Genomic DNA, 8,658 nt, shown 5'->3' on the forward strand with positions numbered 1-8,658 from the left:
CGGGGTAAACTCATAAATTGTTCCCCCTTGATAACACTCATAGAGAGATATACACAGCTGTTTGCTCCCCCAGGTATTAATACATACTCTGGGTTAATAAGTAAAAAGTGATTTTATTAATTATAAAAAATAGGATTTAAGTGGTTCCAAGTAATAACAGACAGAACAAAGTAAATTACCAAGCAAAATAAAACAAAAACATGCAAGTCTAAGCCTAATACAGTAGGAAGCTAAATGCAAGTAAATCTCACCCTCAGAGATGTTCCAATAAGCTTCTTTGACAGACTAGACACCTTCTAGTTTAGGCCCAATCCTTTCCCCTGGTACAGTCTTTGTTCCAGCCCCGGTGGTAGCTAGGGGATTTCTCATGACTGCAGCACCCTTTGTTCTGTTCCACCCCTTATATAGCTTTAGGACCTATCCCTCCTTCTAAATGGACCAGCACCAGGTTAAAGATGGATTCCAGTTCAGGTGACATGATCACATGTCACTGCAAGACTTCATTATCCACTTGCCAGCACACACGTATACAAGAGGACGTACAAGTAAACGGAGCCCTTTACAAACAATCGTCCTGGTAAATGGGAGCCATCAAGATTCCAAGCCACCATTAATAGCCCACACTTTGCATAATTACAATAGGACCTCAGAGTTATATTTCATATTTCTAGTTTCAGATACAAGAATGATACATTCATACAAATAGTATGACCACCCTCAGCGGATTATGAACTTTGTAACGATACCTTACAAGAGACCTTTTGCATGAAGCATATTCTAGTTACATTAGATTCACACTCATTAGCATATTTCCATAACATCATATGGAGTGCAACGTCACACCCACTGTCCCCATTGTGGGTCCTCTTGCCCCCCCACTTCTCTATCTGTAGTTCATGCTTTTGCTGCTTCTCCTGGTTCTTCCGCTGTTCTGCCTAATGATTTTCCTGCTTCTCATGCTCTGCTAGCTCCCTCGCCTTCAGCTGCAGCTCCCACTGCTTCTAATCTATCAAAGAGGACCCGGATCATGAGGGCACCCTGCTGGATGGGGAACTGCCTCTTGGGGACATCCTGCTGTTGCCTCTGTTGCTCTCAGGCTTCATTGGAAAACCAACCTGAGTCTGGAACCTGTTACTTGGTCCTTCCATCTGTCTCCAGCTGTCTCCAGAGGGCTTAGCCTCTCCCTGCACAGAGTTTGTGATGCCCTTCTTAGGGAGGTGGCCTAACCAAGGCCCATGTTATATGCCATGTTCTTGTTGTTTCCGTTGACGACCCTCGTTTTACTGCTGCAAGTCACTTATTGCAAAATACTACTGGTGCATTCAGCATCCCATCACTGCCACCAATTGTCATGTATCCAGAGGATCGGTGCTACAACCCCAGCTTTGGAAGAGGCTCTAGGAGGAACCCCTTCAATCTACCAGACCCTCCAGGGGTCCCTCTCGTCCTTCAGGATAAGCAACTCTGCTTCACTGCCTCCTTAGATTGGACCTTTAGCACTGCTGGGTCACAGCAGGAGCTCTGTTCAGCAAGTCCTACCGTGATAGTCTCTGAGTCCTGGTAGAGACTTGTCCGCTCTTCAGGGATTAATGCACCTCAGCAAGCATTTGCAGTGACACACACACCGTGTTGTCAAAACAGTCGGGTTTACTAATCAACTGGACACAGCATAGAACGTCCTTAGGTTGGCACAGAGAACTGAAGGTTAAAGCACAGTTCAAGTCCATTCTGGTCAGCCCAGAGCCCAGCCAAGCTGTAGCGAACCCCCTTGCTCAAGTTCTGTCTCTCTCTCAGTCTGAGCTCCTTGGTCAGACTCCAGGGGAGAGCCCGACTCCTTCCAGCAACCAGCTTTGATCCCCCACCTCACACCTCCCCCATCTTTGTTCTTGAGCTGGGGGATGTTGCTCATTTTCCCTGTTATGGATTTCCCCACCTCACCTCCCTCTGGGTCTTTGGATGCTTGGCAACAATGTCTTGGTGATGGGTTTTGCCGTTGTCTTCACATTGGGGCTTGTCTCAGCCAGTCTTTTCCCAATGACCCATTTAATCTCAACTAGGTAGCAGTCACACCCATTGTGACGGGTTGGGATTACAGAAACCCCCTTGGTGCTGCCACCTGGTGTGCCAAGGCTACTTCTGCCCCTGCTTTCCTGCCTTTTCCAGCCTGGGACTCCCGAATCCTGTCTGCTTTGAGTCAGACCCGCTGATCGGCTGCAAACTCAGACCCTGGTCTGAGCCACGTCCACTAACAGCCATAGGCATCCTGGAAGCAGCTCAGGAAGTGCTCTTGTCTACGACACCCAGGTGCCCAACTCCCAATGGGGTTCAAACCCTGAATAAATCCGTTTTACCCTGTGTAAAGCTTATACAGGGTAAACTCAGAAATAGTTCGCCCTCTATAACACTGATAGAGAGAGATGCACAGCTGTTTGCCCCCCTTCCGCCCCCCCCCCCCGCCCCAGGTACTAACACGTACTCCAGGTAACTTAATAAGTAAAAAGTGATTTTAATAAGTACCGAAAGTAGGATTTAAGTGATTCTAAGTAGTTACAGACAGAACAAAGTGAATTACTAAGCAAAATAAAATAAAACACGCACGTCTATGTCTAATCAAACTCAACACAGATATAAAAACCTCAGTAGTGCCAGTCTTTCTTTTAAAGGCTGTAGAACTCCTAGCCTGGGTCCAGCAATCGCTCACACCCCCTATTGTCTTTGTCCTTTGTTCAGTCTCTCTCAGGTATGTCCTTGGGGGGTGGAGAGCCTCTCTCTTTAGCCAACTGAAGACAAAACGGAGGGGTCTTCCAAGGATTTAAATAGACTTTCTCCCCTGGATGGTTACTCCTTCCCATTCCCTGTGTAGCATCATGTTACCCTGGAGTTTTGGGATCACATGGGCAAGTCACATCTCCATGGACCCTAACCAGTCCAGCCATTCGCATTCCTGGCCAAGCTCCGATGTGGATTGGGCTCTGCACCTCCTATTGTCTGTTAAGTTCTTGCACTTAACTTGCACATTCTTTTCTCCAGACATGATCCCATGCTCTTACCAAGGCTATGTATAAACCCAGCAAATATAAAACCAATATTCATAACTTCAACTACAACAATGATATATGCATACAAACAGGAGGAATAGATTCAGTAGATCATAACTTTTACAGAGATATGTTACATGGTACATGTAGCACAAAACATATTCCAGTTACATCATATATACATTTATAAGCATCTCCCCATAAAATTTCATTAGGGACACCATCACACCCATGTCTCTTAGCCTGCCCTGAGAGCAAGCAGTCCTCTGTCTCCCACTGGAATCAATGCAACATTTAGGGGTCATGTAAATAATACAGAACATTCCCACTTCGTGATACACCTGTCTGGTCAGACTGAGCGCTCCATGGGTAGGGACCGGTCTGTGCTCTTTCTCTGAAGAGATCCTAGCACCACAGGGCCCTGATCCTGACAAAGCCTCTTGGCACTGCTGTGCTGTAAACAAATAATACCAGTAATGGACTGACAATATACAAGGACTTGCACCAAAGCTGTCCAACCTTTACCGAGACCCTTTCCACAGCATTCACCGTGGGGAGGGATACAAGGGTAGGAATCTCTCTCTCTCTCTCTCACACACACACACACACACACACACACACACCCTCCAGAGTTTGTCCAGCTGTACATGGAGATGGGTTGGAGTGGCTGCACTGGGCTGGTGCCCAGGAGAGGCTACACCAGGCCTGGGGGTAGCGGCTGCTTGTGGCCTGGTGGTATTAGCGCACATGGCCATGGTAAAGGGGCAGACCTGGGAGGGAACCTGTCATAGATACAGGATTACCTGCACCTCTGGCCCCTCTCTGGGCTCTCTGAGTGAAACTTTCCAGTGTCAGGGCAGTGTCATGGTAAACTGTATGTTACTGTTCAGCCACTAGGTGGTGCTATGTGCATCAGACCTTATATAAGCTAACCTCCGCCTGGCCGGGCAGAGCGTTAAAGGATCTTGTGGCAGGCACATCTGGGTGTCTCTCTGAGCCGGAGGCTCTGTAGCCAGGCCAGATCTGGTACTGGAGCCTGACCTGCTGGTAGCAGCCCTGGAACCTGCCATCTCAAAGGGGTACATGACAGGCCTTGTCTCTGTGTTTCCATGTGTATATATATCTCCCCATTGAAGTTTCCACTTCATGCATCTGACGAAGTGGGTTCCAGCCCACGAAAGCTTATGCCCAAATACATTTGTTAGTCTTTAAGGTGCCACAGGACTCCTCGTTGTTTTTGCTGAAGCAGACTAACACAGCTACCCCTCTCAAAATTGTTTAATAGTGAGGGTAATTAACTATTGGAACCATTTACCCAGGGTCGTGGTGGATTTTCCATCACTGACAAATTTCAAATCAAGAGTGGATGATTTAAAAAAAAAAATCTGCTCTAGTTCGAGCAGGAATTATTGTGGGGCAGGTCTCTGGCCTGTGTTACAGGAGTCCAGACAAGCTGATCACAACAGTCCCTTCTGGCCTTGGAACCAGTGAAAACAATGATCAAATCCAGGTCACACCTGAGACTGACTCCATAAGTCGGTGGGTTAACAATGATGTTGGTTTGGGTCATCAACTCATTAAATCATCCAGTTAATACAGGAGATGATCAGATCCTGCGGCTAACGTAAGGAAGCACTGCTTTCCTTTCATCCTGCAGCAGGAGATGGGAGAAGTGGCTGTTGTAATTTAAGGAAATCCTGTTTAGACACCAGAGACACTGGAACCGGGGTGGGTGGGGGTGGCGGAGGCTAGCACCCCCTCAAGAGCAGTATTATGAGACTGGGGAAATATTATGAGACTGATCTAGTTTTTGCCCCCATGCTTTGTTCCGCTCAGGCTGGGTGAGGCTCCGTGGCTGTGGCACGTGATAGTCTAGTCTCCTGTGGGCTGCAATAGTTTGGTTTAATTTTTGGTGGTGGGCTTGATGTGAGGGTGCTGGGTGTGTTGGTGGCCTGTGATATAGAGGAGGTCTGGACTGGATGATCTCATGGTCCCTTCTGGCCTAAAACTCTAAATTTAGCTGGTGTAGGACATACCTGTCATTTTGGGTTTAGGATAAGCCTTCCTGATGCTGTGAACCGCATGATCAACACTCATCCAGAGAACCGAGCTCCCGCCATTCCTCTGACTCCGTTTCTTTCACCAATAATGTCACGGAACATGGTTACTGGTTAGGAATCGGCTTTCTTGGAGCCTTTTATCCAGTTGGGACAATGTGATGTTTTGGGACTAGGGTGACCAGATGTCCCAATATTATAGGGACAGTCCCGATATTTGGGGCTTTTTCTCATATAGGTGCCTATTACCCCCCACCCACTGTCCCGATTTTTCACCCTTGCTATCTGGTCACCCTATTTGGGACAGGGTTTGACTCATGTTCTTACCCCTTCCATTCATCAATGGTGGTCAGTTCATAAATTACAGGACTAAGAACCAGGAAACATTCATTGATTATATGCAATTACAGGTGTTAATCAGAGCTGAACAAAAGTTTTCATTCAAAAATATCTTGAGGAAATTTGGCCAATTTACAAAAAGAGATTTTGTGTGTGAAAACATTTGGATTTTCTTGAGATTTTTTTTTTTTTTGCATTATTACAAAATTTTCAACTAAACCTTTTATTTGGGGGGAGGGGTCCTATGATGTATTGTGTATTGACTTCTGTTCTATTCTATGTAGGTAGCGTCTTACACGACACATCACTCAGGATTTCTTCTGCTTTGCCAATTTTGAGCCCTCAGCTTAGTCAAATCGAAGGATTTTCAAAATTGAAAATATTCATTTTGGAAAATTCCAAGTTTTGAAAAGAATAAAAAAATGGAAAATATTTAAAAAATGAAAAATTAGTCCATTTCAGAAAAACAACAGAACAAAAAAAGTCTGACCAGTGAGAGATGCTATGCCCCCCCCCCCATGCCATATCTCAGGAACACAGTGTGATTGGGGAGTAGACCCAGAAGAAAGGGTGGAGCTGCCCAGTGAAAGAGGAGGTGAAAGTGAAGATCGGGGCCTCAGTACCAGGCTGATAAAATGATACTAGGCCCTGCTCATAGTCCAGATACACCCCGATCATCCCGGGGCTCCAAGTCAGGGGCAGGAGGGTATCCGGGGAAGTGCAAGCTCGGTAATGGCTCCCACACTGATCCATGGCCCAGATCCTCTCCTCAGGAGCAAAGCTGATCCAGCCCTTCCTCCTGACAGCCCTTCCTCTCCGGCCACCCCCACAGCCCAGGCCCTCCCACCCCCGACGTCTACCTCCCAGTAGTGTCTCCCCGAGGTGAACCCTTCCAAGCCCAGCACGCAGATTTCATTATCAAATCTCTCGGGGTTGTCAGTCACGTCCTGCTGCAGGCCCCTCCATTTCACAGATCGCCCATTCTCAGAGACCACGAGGCTGGGATGAGCCGTGTCCGGATCCAGAATCACGTTCACTGCAGAGATGGGGCAGAGCATCAGGGGCAGAGCCCAGCCCATCGGGGCTGTTTCCCATCCTCCCCCCAGCTCTGTCTTGGCTAGGACACGCTCTGATTTCCAGCCTCTATCGCCCGGGAACCTGCTTCTCTGCCTGTCACTGCAGCTCTCCTCCCAGGCACTAGAGGCAAATAGCTCCCCTGAAAGAGCTGGAGATGCCTCTAGCTCCCATTGGGCCTGTCTGTAACCTCTACAGAGGCCCCTGTGAGGAGAGAGCTCAGGTGTTACACACACGGACGTCATTTCAACCATTACAAGAACTCAGTGGTCACCTACCACAAAATCTGTGCTGTGGGGCCGCTACCACGTCTCCACAGCTAAGACCGCAACTGAGTCTCCAATCTACGCCTGAGCTGGGAGCCCTCTATTCTAACACCCACAGAGTCATATCACACTCAAATTTGGTAGATTTGGTCTGGGTCTGAGGTAGAATTTTTCTACCAAATTTGAACTGAATTGGCCAAAGGGCTACTGATTGACAACTCCGTAAAAACAGAGATTTCACCAGAGTCCAAAAAGCATTAAGACAATTACCCGCAGCCAGTTAAGGTAATGTACACAATTTCCTAGATCCCTTCTAGTTCATGAAGTCAATTAACAACAACACAACACATGAGAATTCACCACACGTGTCCAGCAAAACCCCAACTCTGACCCACAATTACAAACTCCTGTAAGCGCCTACCCCCCTGAACTGACAGCGGGTAAGTTCCCGGCCTTAGGAGCACTCTGAGTTATCGCAGTTACACTGGAGCGCTGGTGACTCCATAGTTAAGTGTGAGCATTGTGACGAATCTGGCATTTTCATTGACCACACTGCTTTCCCTGTGACTTCTGGCATGTGTGCATCTGCTGGGCAGCAGAGTGGTGCAGGGGGTCTGACATTAACATACCAGCTTCACTTACCTGCATTTTTTCTGACTTTACTCCAGCCTGAAATCAAACACACCAAGAGGTGAGCACTCCCCGGAGCATGGACTGCTGGCGTAGGACACAGTGTAATATGGGGGCGGGGGGGGGGACACATGGCACTTACCAAGTTCAGCCAGGGATTTCCCTGCAAACAGAGAGACATGGGTGTGCAGTCAGTTCTACAACAGCTCCTGGGTTAGGGACTGTGCCTTTAAAGGACCACTTTGCCCCCTCCACTGTGCTCTCTGCTGGCTTCTTTCTGCCCAGGTCTCCTGGCCTGAGCTCCATCTTCATAGATCTCTCCATGGATCACACCCCCCTTCTTGACATCTGACCCTCGCTGGGTTCCCATGCCCTGCTCTAGCTGGGCTCACCTGTGGTGTAGCGTCCACACTCCGCGTGTGCCTAGAAGCTCGGTGAGGGGCTAAGCCCTGATAACGTGGAAGTGAGGGTTTAATGCGCTAAACCTTGGCTCTGGATGCTGGATCTCAACTCAGGGATCAGCAACATTAGCTGGCTCCTTCTCATTGACTTTGTGCCTCAAAGAATCAGAGAGTGCTTGGAGACTTTAGGACTCTGCTGAGCCTCTTTTTCCAGGGCATCAGGATCTCCCCACCCCGCCATTCCTTCAAATTCAGTAGCAAAAAGGTACATTGGCACAGGCAGACTCACCAGTTTTGTATATGGACACTCCCCTGTGTGTGTAGTTTAGAGGAAGGGCTAAAATCAGGCTTACAATGGAAACTGAGCAGCAACTTTATCTATGGAGCAGTTACCCCGCTCCATGATTAGTCAGAGCTCCCCGGCCGTTTGGTTCCCAGAGCCTCTCCTAACAGACAGTGCAGAGACAGAGGCCAAAGTCTGTCTGACTATGTACAGTGAGAGAAAATCATTCAAGCCTCCTGAGAGCCCAGACATTTACCTCTCTCGTTCTCCAGCTCAGAGCGCAGAATCTCTGGAAGAGAAAAGGAAGAAAGAGGTGAGGTTTCATGCTGTCGGATTAACGCGGTTATTCATTTCCTACTGTTAGTTTGGTGAACTTGTCCCAGGAACTTACCTCTCTCTTTCTCCAGATTTGATTGCAGATCGTCTAAAGAAAGAAGAGATTGAGAGAGGTGAGATTCCAGTGGGTGATGGTCTCTTCTAATACTAGCAAAGAGCTGCTATTTTGCAGAAAATCATAGCTTCATAGAGTTTAAGGCCGGACGGGTCGTAGTCTGACCTCCAGTACATCAC

The 8,658-nt window shown here is 47.9% G+C and overlaps 1 long non-coding RNA gene across 1 annotated transcript; it reads right to left on the reverse strand.

Annotated features, from left to right (window-relative positions):
- Positions 1-5,564: 5,564 nt before the first annotated feature.
- On the reverse strand, positions 5,565-8,414 carry LOC135980088 (uncharacterized). Its single transcript, XR_010597319.1, has 4 exons — positions 8,345-8,414; positions 7,547-7,567; positions 7,417-7,443; positions 5,565-6,470 (listed from the first exon to the last, which is right to left on the reverse strand). It is a non-coding gene; the product is annotated as an uncharacterized LOC135980088 (long non-coding RNA).
- Between the last annotated feature and the right edge of the window lie 244 nt (positions 8,415-8,658).

Source organism: Chrysemys picta, unplaced genomic scaffold, assembly GCF_011386835.1.
Source record: "Chrysemys picta bellii isolate R12L10 unplaced genomic scaffold, ASM1138683v2 scaf1805, whole genome shotgun sequence".
Lineage (NCBI taxonomy): Eukaryota > Metazoa > Chordata > Testudines > Emydidae > Chrysemys > Chrysemys picta.